This window comes from Ischnura elegans, chromosome 1 (genome assembly GCF_921293095.1).
Source record: "Ischnura elegans chromosome 1, ioIscEleg1.1, whole genome shotgun sequence".
NCBI lineage: Eukaryota > Metazoa > Arthropoda > Insecta > Odonata > Coenagrionidae > Ischnura > Ischnura elegans.
The window spans coordinates 1,990,804-2,004,469 of record NC_060246.1 but is presented as its reverse complement, the minus strand read 5'-3'; the positions used below and the strand labels follow the sequence as shown (position 1 = coordinate 2,004,469).

Sequence of the window (13,666 nt, the reverse complement as noted above, 5' to 3'; positions counted from 1 at the left end):
TGGCCGTGTAGAGTATTTTCTTGGTGTGTAGACCCAGTTGGGGACTTTTGAGGAGTGGGAAGATGGCTGCAGACGCACTCTTTGCCTTTTGCACTGCTGCTTTTGATTTGCGCTCCATGTCAACTTTTCATCCAAGATAACGCCCAGAAATTTGGTTGTGTTGCTGCGTGGAATACGGCTGTTTCCATAAAATACAAAACACTGTATCTCATACAAGCATCACCATTATACCTTTGAGAAAGGGGTGGGGAGGATTTGACATGTGTCAAGAAGGGGTGGGAAACAGGCGTACTCAGTGGAGATAGTGAGGAAAGATACAAGTGAAGACGAACGGGAAACCCAAGGTGGAAGAAAGACTAGTCATAACTGTAGAATAACGACACGTGGGAAGAACCACAGAAAATGGGAAGGCCAAGGGGTTGAGAGGAGTAAAAAGGGGGTAGGGTAAAAAGAGAAGCGGCGTGTCTTTAGAAATGGAGAGCGAAGCAGGAAAGGGGCGGGGGAGAGGAGTCCCCGCAGAGTAGTTGAGAAAGGAGAGAGAATTAGTAGGGGTACATGGAAGGGATAGCCAGTTGAAGAAAATGCTCATCACAATGAGGAGAGGGGGTGGGCGGAAGGAAAAACCCTGTGGAGGTTGGGGTCGGTCAAGGCGTGGGTGAAGAAAGACTTTGACCATTTGTTTTCGGGGGATGTTAAGGAGAGGAGAGTGGATGACACACACTCGTTCATTCATGAGCATATTTATGTCACTTTGTACTATTTCAAATTGCTCAAAAACATCAAGCCTTGTGCCCTTTCTTTCGAAGTGGAGAACTTCTGGTTGAAAATGACCAGAATGAAAAGTCAGTAGCAAGTGTTTGGCGAGAAGTAACGTTTCATCCCCATTTTTCCTGCACTTACGTCCTTTCATTCTAGTAATGAAACTTCTGTATGACCAATATAACAAATGTTGCATGATTCACAATTAACTTTGTAAATGCCGGATTGATGGATGGTTCTATTTTGTCTTTGATACTACACGGAACTTTACAGGGGTTGTAGAACGAAACATTGAATATATTTTTGGGGAATTTGCGAGCGAGCCTTTTGGAAAGGTCTCCCACAAACAATGACCGTCAATATTATTTAGAATTTTCTGTGATGGGGGAAGGGAGCAAAGCTGTGAAATGGCTCGCGTTATCAACTTTCTCTGAAGGATATTAGTTATAGTACTAAACCCCTTCCACTTCGATTAGTGTTTTGAATATCGTGCTCCTATTCTTCACTTATTATTTCTGTGGTTCTCTTTTAAATGGTGGGTAATGAAATGATATTTTGTAATTTGTAATCAACGTAGAACCGTGAAATAAAATATGATTATTAAACATGGAGAACACAGCTATCGCTCCCCGAATTAATCATTTTAATCCTTCCAGCGCACCATGTTTCATGAAATGCGATTTATTTATGTATACTATGTACGTTTTAAGATTCATAATCTTTCAAAATAATTATATTGTTTCTTAAAATAGTGCTAAACTAATGAAAATTCGATAACAAGATTCACTCGCCATTGTGCGGTTTGGCGTCGAAAGTTCATGACGAGGTAGACTCGTCATTACAGCGCAAGGGGTTAAGCTGCAGCCATTTGAAATTGCAATTGATTTTACTGTGGAAAGTTCATGTTCAAGTGTGGGGACCTCATGGTAAGGCGGTCTGTTGGGCGATAAACATTATTATTGTACCATAAATAGTTTTGGTTAGCATCCATTTCTATAGGCGATGAAGTTCACAAGCACACTGTTATCAATGTTGCCGTCTCTCAGTATGTCTCTCGTAAGTAACAAGGTTTTTTTGTACAGGTACAGAAGTAAATAGATTTTTTACACCAAAGGAAACTAGCTTGGAGTTGGATGGTAACTAAGTTTCTGTGACAAGATAATGGGGGTCTTAATACTATATTTTGGTGAAAAAACAGGCAATTGCCTAAATATGATATTTAATTTAGAAGCTAACTTATAGGAGGGTAAGACTATGCAAGAAATCACTGGGCGAACAGGCGTTATCTTTATGGATCTTCGGAAGACCATAAAATCTTGGTGGTTGAGTATTCATCTGAAGTAACTGCTTTTTCCCACTGTCACTGAATAAATTAGAGCAGGAAGATGAAGCTTTTTTAACACTTTTTATTGGAATCTATCTGTTGGATCACGGGGGAGAATCACAAATGAGGTATCCTCCAATCATTATCACATTTGGCGATGTATGAGGCCTTATTACGGATTACCACACTGTTCCTTTTTTCTGCCTTGGAAATAATCAAATCTTTGTTTAACTTGTCATTGATTGATCAAAATTAACTTGGTTGTGATTAACTTTCATGCGATGGGATCCACTTGGATTAGCAAAAAATGGAACTAATTATATCTGCACAGTTGTTTGATGCCTACATTATCGCGCTGGAGGGCTACTTGTACGTCGACTATGTTGAAATTTTTTTGCTTTTGGTGGAAGATTTTCAACCTTCAGAAAACACATCATTAGTGTTTACTCGTGGGGAAATAAGTCCCTAACGTTGGGGAAAAATTACGGCTAAACCTCGGGAAAATCATTGATAGATGACGTTACAGCCACTCAGTGGAAGTGTCTTCGGAAAGGCTCGTCAACAGGTCGGTTGCAGTTCGAAGTTTGGGCTTAAAACTTTATGTTGCATACTTGAAACAAATCTCGAATTAGTGTTGAAAATCAATATTGTAATGACATTGATTGAATTTATTAATTGATAACAATTAATAAATGGATAACTCCATATTCTAACGCGATGGCCTACAATGCATTTTTTTATTATTAGCATACGAACTAGGATTTCCCATGAGGCGTGTGATGCAAATTTTGTTTGCAGTTTCCATTAACAAAACTGCATGATAGGAGGTTTAATTCCGAAAAAGGTATGGGAGGAGAGTTCAAAGATGAGGGCGAGGGTAAGGAAAGGTAGGCAAATATCTAACGAATTTGGAAAAGAAAAAATGGAGAGAGAGCATGAATAGCTTAGAGAGTTTCGGTGTCCCTTCGAGGGATTAGCAAGTGTCGGTGGTGAAGGATGGGTTGGGAATTTACAAAAGAAAACCACGCGGTAGGTGGAGCTTAACAGGGAGTAGGAGGAGAGGAATTGAAAACAGAACGGGAAATCCAAACGGTGGGAGAGAGTGCCGTTTCTTACTACGAGGGTGACATAGGGAAGGGTTAGTTTATAGAAGAAAAGAAACAGGTGTTGAGGAGGCGGGGTACATAAGTGAGTGTAGCTACACAAAGGGATCAAGATTTAATTGAAAAAGAATGTGGAAGATAGAGTAGTAAGGTTAGCAAGCAATCGGCCGCGTTAAAATTGTTATTAAAAAAATTATTTCTCGCTTTCCTAAAATTTCCGATATTATACCCTAGTTTTCAGTAATAAAGCCTCACATTTTAAAATGCACAATCAAAGGTAACTAGATTTACATTAGAAATCGTGCGAATAGTTTCGTTGTCCTACATAACAAATAGGAGTACTGAATCGATCGCAAATTTTTTTCTTTTTTGCCGAAACTGATAATAAAATTAAAAACATTTTATTTCCAAATAACGGTTGTAAAGGTTGAAAGAGAGAAATGTTAAAAGTTATTGATTGCAATGCCTTTGGTATGAAAACTAGTTACATGCTGTTACAGCAGGATCTTTCAGCGCTATACATGGTTTTATGCTGGATTCCCACAGTTTTCTGGCAGAATTCAGTATGAATGAAATCCTTTTTCTTCTTTTTATTTGTTTTGTAATATCTTTTGGCTTGGGCTAATCGATTATTAAGGCAATAATTAGGTACTTTTTGAATCGTCATTTCAATCATATAATTAACGGCAAATTTACCTTAAATATCTTTGTTTATACTACTATTTGTACTTGATAATTAGCCGGAACGGTTCATGATATTATCAAGCTAACATTTCTGGCCTTCCAAATTTGTAAATATATATGTTATTGCGGTTACCTCAGGGGGAAGACATGATCTTTGAGTTCTTGCTATCAAATTTTTATAATTCTAAAATTAAAAAAAAGCCTTCAATCAGTGATTGTCTGCATGCAAGAGATAAGAAAATGTTATTTCCCGAGTGAGTAATGTTATTTCATTGTGCACTGTAATTAACTATATAATGTAAAAAAAATAATGAAATACATTTATTCTCTTGGGTGAGCTAATGCTTCAATACATGGTGAAATTGCATCGGTTGTCGGTTTTTGAAAGTTTGTTTGGTTTCGGAGGAGAGGCGAAAAAAACGGGATGAGAACCCCCGCCCCAACTCTGAGCGGCAACACCTAGGGTGATTCCCAGATACCAAGTTTCGCTAGGAATTCCGAGACCACCCAATTTCTCCCGCGGAGAGAGACATCGCTCAAAGCTACAGCTTAAACACGTCTATTTCAAAAGGGAGAAGCAGTAAATGTTCTCACCCAAGGAAAGGGTTTTTCTCGGGAAAGCTCGATGTGTGGCCACTCATGCAGCTGGATGAGAAACACCACCAAACACCAGCACCGGAAAACACGCCACCTAATTTCTGATTGGTGCTTGTAGGTACTTGTCAACAGAAGTCCTCCGATGGGGTTGACTAAAGTGAAGTAAGGGGTGGACCGTTGAAACCACCTCACAACTCCTTTGGTAGTCTCTCCAGAGTTTGCAGACATTCTGTTCGTCGGCATCGTGTGAGTTGGAGCTCGAGAAAACCAGTGCACTTGCGATTTCCACAGAGCATAGCCATACTATTAACGCGCTAAGGCGGAAGTACTCTATTAGACATCGGTGAACCGATATCCACGTCTAGTAATAATATCTACTAAGAAGATTTGATTGGAATACATTCCCCAAGAGAAGAAATGCTGTGCTACACCTGAAGAAAAGGCTGAAGCTTCCCCCGTTGAATCACCACGGAAGTGGCGGATGGAAGGTAAGTCATTTCATCACTATTCTTATTTTACTTATAAAGTGAACTTGGAAAGAATTCTGATGACATTTCAATAAGCGATTATTGTATGATTCTATGCACCTTTTCGCATGAGTTTCTTTCGTCTTTAATTATCATAGAAACTAGGCTTTTTCCGACGATTAGTGTTTGGTAAATATACAAGATGCCAAAAAACGTAATTTAATATTTATTTTTAATTTTAGCTATTGCACTTTGACCTTTCCATTATAGTAAGATGTCCGATTACCATTTTAATCAAATTCCACCATATTTATTTCATATCTCTATGTATTTAATTATTTTCTATCGACAATTAGAATTGTATTTATGAAGACGCGTAGTGTTAAAATAAATCAGGGAATTAATTTGGCCTTGGATTCAAATAACTAAATAGAAATATTTTATTAAGAGTTGCTTTATATCACATGTTTACAAGAAAGATTCCAATTATGTACTGTAGTTTTTTTATTTTCCAGTATTTTTTTTAGAATTGAGTTTAATATTGGTGTGGTTTAATGACGCAAAATAGCGGGCCCTTTTTCAAGTAAAATCTGGCATAAAGTAGACAGTATCTTTAGTTTGAGAAATAAATGCTATTCCATTTTTCATCACAGTATTTACCAGAGATATTTTAAGAGTGCTGAGGAAAAATCTTGGACAAAACTTTTCGGCTGCAAAAATGTACGCAATTTTTCGATCACGCTTCACGTCCCGACTCAGAGACTAGGGGATTAGAGACTCAGTGACACCGTAGAGTGGGCTGAAATCGAAAAAAGCTGGTCAAAAATTGCTCCAGTCTTTAGTATTGCTAAATTAATGAAACCGTTGGTGAATTGTGTATTTTAAGGATACAATGAGACTTATTTAGGATTATGTAGTCAATAATAGTTTCAGGAGGACAATAAAAATTAATAATAGGTAAAATTTATGCAGTTTCCAGGAGCAACTCGAAAATTTGATGCGGTAGTATCAAGGGAAAGATAGAATTTCTTCTATTGTTAACAGCGATTTAATGATCTAATAGATTTTCATAAGGCAAGTGATGATTGAAACTTGCTATAGAGTCTTTTAAACAATAGATTTTGGTAATTGAAGCTTATATAATAAGGAAGAATACCATTTACAAATATTTTTATTCCTACTTGATCAAAAACAAATGCGTGCCAATATATATCCCATTCTGAGTCTGATAATGAAGACTTATCATGTTCTAAAATATTTTCGCTATTAATTCCAAGATTTTTCACCTTCTCTGGTATTTTTTTTACTTTACGGGGAACCCCCACAGAGGAAGAAATCGAAGGATCTGATGTAAGCAGAAGCGTATGGAAAAGGTCATGGCTCGCGGAAATCCTAGAAACTTCCCTGATGTATTTTATACAATATCTTCTTATATCCTTGTGGTGGTCTTCCCATTCCCCTTCATAAAGCTTCCCAATAGGAAGTATGGCATTTTTCATAATTTCCGCCTTATGTATTAAAATTTTGTACATAGTTGATGGCATTTGTTACCATGGATAAAGTTTTACATATATTTTAGTAGTTCTAAGGCAGTAAGCTGAGGAAACGGTATGATTTACTCGACGTCCAATCGATGCACCTCTCAACATTACTGAGAAGCGGGTAATTAGATCCTCCGACATTCCTGGATTAGGACTATTTATGGCACTATATTAGGATTGTCGATTACTAATAGTTTACCAAATCTCGCAATAATAACATCCAAACTCATGATAATAACTAATGACTGGGCATTAATGGGTTAAGAATACCCACTGAGTTGAAAAGTTGACAGAAATCTACCATGCATTCTGGAGACACACCCCACTTTCGAAAATATTGATTAAAACATTTTTAATGAAGGTCGCAAGCAACGTTTTCATTTTCTCATCTCCTTCCAAAATAAGTTTTTTTGCGTCAAAACTCCAATTCGAATGATTTCTTCTACTTCATGGACTTCTACCCCTGTATTTACCGTTGCTTCGAGTAAATCTTAATGAGTCACATCCGTTATATTCATAACTTGGCAACTTCTCATTGAACGTCCTTTGGCACACACTTCAACAAGGAATACTAAAGAGAGACTAACGTTGACCTTTCGTATACAAATGAGCGATCCAATGGCATAGACATCATTTTTTGAGAAAACAAAATTTTTAGAATGGAATCATTTGCACGTGTTCATATTAAAATAACAAATCTGGGTGTATAAAGGGGTCTAACAAAATTTTGATTTTAATTGATTTAAAAATAGTACTATCATAGAGTAGGTATATTCTTACTCTATGGTACTATCTATAAAAATCCACAAATATTCGGAATTATTAATTGTAATTCATTGTTTGGGGATCAAATATCGAACTTTAGCGTACAAATCACATATTTAAGTTTTCGTGGAATTTTATAGATTTTGGCCTGCTATTATTATTATTATAGTATTCTACCGATTAAGGTAGGTTTCCATGGAGTACGCAAGAAGTGATCTGGGAGCCTCCCTTTCCTTCCAGCACTGCCTTCTTTAACTCACAATAAGGCCTACTCTCTTTCAATCTATCTAAAAATCCTATTCTTCTCCTTCCCCTCCCTCGTTTCCCTAACATTCTACCCTCTAGCACCATTTTCAACATCCCCTCACCACTAAGCACTAACTCCATCCATAACTTCTGTCTCCTCCGTATCTCATCTAAAAGCTGCCTCTCCTCGCCAACCATATCCAGCACTTCGTCGTTCCTTTTCCTCTCCGTCCATTTCACCCTCTCCATTCTTCTCCATACCCACATCTCGAATGCCTCCAATCTTCTCTCGTCTTCTTTCCTCAGTGTCCACGTTTCCGCACCGTAGAGAGCTACACTCCAGATCAAACTCTTCACTAACCTTTTCTTTAAACTCTTACATAACGATCCTCTTAGAAGCTCCTTCCGGTTCATGAACGCCTCCTTCGCTAATGCTATTCTCTTCCTAATGTCCTTACTGCTGTATCCGTTTTCCTCTACTGCCTAAATAGTTGAATTGCTCAACCTGCTCAAGTTTTTCACCACCCATCTTTATCATAAGTCTCACATTCCTCGCTCGTGATGCTTTACAAAACCGCATTACCTTAGTTTTCTTGTGATTAATCCTCATCCCATATTCCTCGCAACGCTCGTATAACGCATCCACTAGAGCCTGAAGCCCCCTTGCTGACTGGCTAATCAGCGCCTGATCATCCGCGAATCTCACTGATTTGAACATCATTCCTCCCACTTTTATTCCAGCTTCTAACTCATCCACTGCTTCCCTTACCATCTCTTCAGCGTACACGTTAAAGAGCAGCGGCGATAGAGGACAGCCTTGCCTCACACCTCGGCCAATGCTTGCCCACCCGGATTCTCCGTCCGCTACCCTCACTTGCGCAGTCTGGGCCATATACAGATTACGAATCAGTCGTCTATCCCTCCAATCTACACCTATTCTCTTCAGAATATCCATTAACTTTACCCAGTTCACTCTATCAAACGCTTTTTCAAAATCCACGAAACACGCATATACGTCCTGGTCGTATTCTAGGTTCCTCTCCACGAGGGACCTCATTATTGCTATTGCATCACGAGTTGACATCCCCTTTCTGAAACCAAATTGATCTTCGCCCAAATACTCGTTTGCCCTCGCCTCCATTCGTCTGTTCAATATCCTCAGCACCACTTTCGCCGCATGCGATATTAAGCTGATAGTCCTATAGTCTCCGTATTCCACAGCTTTCTTCTTTTTCGGAAGCGGAATTAAAACCGTCTTCACGAAATCTTCCGGCCAGCATCCCTCCTCATAGATCCTGCGCACTAGTTCGAAAAACCTATTCTTACCTTCCTTTCCTAGATTCTTCATCAGCTCACACGGGATATTGTCCACGCCTACTGCTTTCCTAGCCTTCATATCACGAAGTGCTCTCTCTATTTCCGAATCTAATATCCCCGGCCCAAGATTATCATCCTCCACTGCACTTTCCTCCTCTAGAGTCAATCTCTCTGGTCTGTTCATTCCGTCATACAGGTCCTCCACGTATTCCTTCCATCTACTCTGTACCTCTTCTCGCTCTGTTAGCATCCTCCCATCTTTACCCTTAATTTTAGACATGGCTTGTCCTCTTTTGCCGCCCGATAGCGACTTAACTTTGGCGTACAACGCGCCTATTTCTCCATCCTTCTGGAACTTTTCCATTTCCTCACACTGTCTTTTCCACCAAGCCTCCCTTGCCCTCTTAGTTTCACGTCGTAATCGATTATTCAGTTCCCTATACATTCTTTTTCCCTGTTCCGTGTCCACGTTCTTCCACTTCCTCCTCTCCTCCATTTCATTTACCATTGCCTCCGTTATCCACGGCTTCCTTATCCTTCTACTGTCAACGAAACCAATTGACTTCTCCGCCGCTTTGACTATTCCCGTTTTAATATTATCCCATCTTTCCTCAACAGTCTTAGTACTTTCAATCTCCCGTATTCTAATGTCCACTAGTTTCTGATATTCTCTCCTCATACTCCCCTTCAGGGCTTCTACGTTCCATTTCTTCGCCTTCCTAACTTTCATAAGTCTTTTGAATCTTACGTTGCATTTCATGAGCACTAGATTGTGGTCCGAATCCGCATCCGCTGCGGGGAAGCTGCGCGAGTTTTTCACACTATTCCTAAACCTCTGTCTTACCATAATGTAGTCTATTTGATATCTCCCCACATCCCCTGGACTTTTCCACGTGTACCTTCGCCCTTTATGATGATTGAACCACGTGTTAGTGATGAATAATTTGTTTCTCCTACAAAATTCCGCTGCTTTCTCTCCCCTGTCGTTTCGTATTCCTAGACCAAAATCTCCTATTTCGTGCCCATCCCTCCCTTCCCCCACTGAGGCATTCCAGTCCCCCATCACTACCAGATTTTTCTTACCCGGTGTGTCTCTAATTATTTCCTCGAGCTGTTCATACACCTCATCTACTTCTTCTTCCCTATGATTGCTAGTGGGCATGTAAACTTGGACCACCACCAGGTTGGTGGGCCGCGCCTCAATTTCTACCACCAGAATCCTATCGCTTACCTGGTCTATACCTACCACACGCTTACCCATCTTCCCGTTTAATACTAAAGCTACCCCTCGCTGGCTCTCTTCCCCTCCACTATATATAACCCTATACCCATCACTCCAATAGTCCCCGCCATCCCTCCACCTCACCTCGCATAATCCTAAGATATCTATCCTCCCTTCATCCATTTTCCTTTTGATATTTTCTAACTTTCCTGCCCTCATCATAGTCCTCACAGTCCACGTCCCCACATTTATAGCCGACTTCTTCTTCTCCACCTTCTCGGTCTTCTTTTCTTCCTTCTCTTTTGCTGCTGCAGCTGATGATGATGATGATGATGATGATAAGTCTCAGCAAGGATTTCGCATGTTGGCGACCCCGAGGACCTTGCCGATCTCGCTGCCGTGCCCGACACCCGCCCTTTGCGGACGGGTGCCGGGCGATGAGATTCCGAGGCTCATTTGGTTGTACTCCATGTGTTCAGGGAAGAGATAGTTGGTAGGGTTTCCCACTTCCATTCCAACAGTGTTTTTTACGTGACATCATCACGTGGACTACCTTTCGTCTGGCTCCTACCCTTCGACCTATCTGGCATGGGTGGCCCTACCGGGAATAATTTAGAATTAATCCCGCCAGTGCAGCTCTAGGGGTCATAGGAACGCGCAAGCCTTTCCACCGCGACAAGGTTGTAGCCCAAGGGAAAGGTGGCCTGCTATAAAAGTAAAAAAAATTATTTTGAAAAAAAATTAACTTCAGTTTTACATGCGCTGGGCATTCTGAAATGATGATATACTATTGCCAGTGCGAAATGATAAAGTCGAAATTTTGATTTTTGGACAGATTTTTTCGATTTCAGCCCACTGTGCACAGTTGTGCACACGTTGTTTCACGTGTGTTTCACGTTCTTTGGAACTTAATCATTTAATATCCTCGTTATAAGCATTCTACATAGTTTTCAATGACTCAAAGTACTTAATAGAAGATATTACAAGAATATTGCACCGATCTACTTGGCTACTGAACGCGTAACTCTAGTGAACATGATTTGGCGCATATTAGGAACACTCATACTAAGAAAAGGATTTAAGTTTTCTTACAAAGCTTTCCATGTACAGTTATAAGGAAAGGAGACAGACGGGATTCTTCTGCTATTTGTTTTCCTTTTTACCCTCATCAAGGAGGAGAGTGCGAAAAAGGATATTTCATGACACCGCGCAGCCTTTGTCGTTATTCAACGGGTATTTACGAAGTTATTTCTCCACTCTCTTTCCTTTTTACCATGCCATATTATCGCAACAAACTTTTAGTAAATACTTTAATAATTTTTGGAGAAAGATAATGAAATGTAAGGATAAAGGGTAAAGGATAATAGTTTTTCAAAATATTTATCTTTCGTATTTTATAATAAAGTGGACATTATGACAGGTAAATTTAAATTTGCTAATGAAATTTTTACCATTTTCCATCCCATCAGAGCACAAATTATTCAAAGATAATCCTTTTTCAATTTTAAATCAAAAGAAAGAATGATAAAAAGAGTGACTACAATATGAAGAAGGTGGATTTAAACTCATAAAACTTCAATAAATTCAATACTTCAGTCCTCCAAGTAACCTTGGCCATCAATACCATCTAATTCTCCGTCACTTCCATCAAAAACCAGATTTTTCCTTAATTCTTTCGGTATCTTTCTTGATATTTTCGGCTTTGAAGTTACGGTAAACGAAATAAATGGATTCGACGTAATCAATTATTTGACAGAGGTCGTGATTTGTGGCTACTCTTCAGTGTTTCCTGATGAACCTGTGGCCACATTTTTGGTTGTCCTTCCCCCTTCCCGTCGCTTGAACGATACCATATTAGCAAGCTTATTGTTGGCGACGCACACATTCTTGGTAGACGATAGATTGTTACGAACTACAGTCTGTCATTAAGTTTATTTTTTATGCGAATAAGTTTGCTCCGATTGATATTAATTGTTATTTGTAAAATCTATATATTTAGGGCTATATAAATTGGTAGGCAGGACATCGACGATTATAGGCATACATCAGGTAAGCGATAGGGTTCTGGTTGTGGAAATTGAGGCGCGACTCACGAACCTTGTGATGATTCAAGTTTACTTAACCACTAGCAATCATAGAGTAGAAAAAGTAGATGATATGTATGAACAGCTCGAGGAAATAATTAGAGAAACCCCGGGTAAGAAAAGTGTAGTAGTGGCGGGGGACTGACACGCCTCAGACGGGGAAGGGAGGGATGGATACAAAATAGGAGATTTGGGACTAGGAAGGCGGAACGACAGGGGAAAGAAAGCAGCAGAGTTTTGCAGGAGAAGCAAGTCATTCATAACAAACACGTGGTTAAATCATCATAACGGGTGGAGGTTTACATGGAAGAGTCCTGGTGAGATCAGATAGACTACATCTCGGTATCATATATACTGAAAGAGTGAAAAACTCGCGGAAATACCCTGTGGTGGATGCAAATTCAGACCACAATCTAGTGCTCGTGAAATGCCACAGATTAACGAATACAGAAAAAACTCGAGGGGGGAGGGCGCAAAAGATATTTTGAGCTATCAATACTTTTATCATAATGAAAAATAATCAAGTTACATGCACTGTTAAACATTTATTTAAAGTTTAATTAAAACTGATTATACGCTTATAGAAGACAATGCTATCTTATGATGTAAAAAAGTTACAATTATGGTTCTGCAATGATAGGCAATGCGGTCAGCCCCGCAAGGAGGGGCGCGCCTCCCCTGCGCCCCCATATGCATCCGCCACTGATGCAAGTGATATTTAAAAGACTTATGAAAGCTAGGTAGGTGAGGAAATTGCATCTAGAAGGAGAAGTATAGAACGGAGGAAAGATCTACAGAAAAAAGTTTTGCAAACCAGCGATATTATCAACATAAATTGTAGAATTGTGCTGAAATGATGTTATATAACGTATTCTCCTTTTTAGAATCCAGCAGTAGCAGGGAAAGTCTTACCGGACTTACCAAACCCGGTCATTCTTGTGCTTGAACAACTTTTCCCTTTCTCTGGCGATCAACAATGGCTGGTTAAAAGTGGCATTACTATGCCTGCAGTTCCAAACGCTACAGTAACCCTGACGTTCGATTCTACAAATTTCCATTGACTGATAATGAAAGAAGAAGCAAATGGATCGTACATTCTGGTAAGTTTGCTATCCTAGCCGGCTATTTCACTACCTATTTCTTTATTGTACGAATAATTGCAATTCATGAATTATCATAGTTTGTGATTTAGAATAGTAGAATTGTATTAAAGTACAGTAATCCAGGTCAGAAAAAATTCCATTCCAGTTACTGATATCCTTTTGGCAATGCAAGTTGACGATGAAAATTTTAAGAGATGATAGTAAAATTATAGCTTACTTGGTTGAAGCGTGATCTGCCTTTGCCCTTCCTCATCCATAACAAAAGCATATATATTTAATTATGTCTTCACTGGGAATCAAAAACTCATTGCGTAATGACTGAATAAAACATCTTCCATTCATTTATCATGTTAAGTTTCAATGTTTTCTACCAAAAGTTTGCATGAGATAACTTTTGCTTATAATTCCTGATTTTTCCGCAGGAAATCCAGATCTGCTTAATTTGTCACCCAAG

The 13,666-nt window shown here is 39.3% G+C and overlaps 1 protein-coding gene across 1 annotated transcript in view; it reads right to left on the bottom strand.

Moving 5' to 3' along the window:
* LOC124154588 (A disintegrin and metalloproteinase with thrombospondin motifs 20-like) overlaps positions 1–13,666 on the bottom strand; it is a 273,213-nt gene that overhangs the window by 68,774 nt on the left and 190,773 nt on the right. The window lies entirely within an intron of this gene.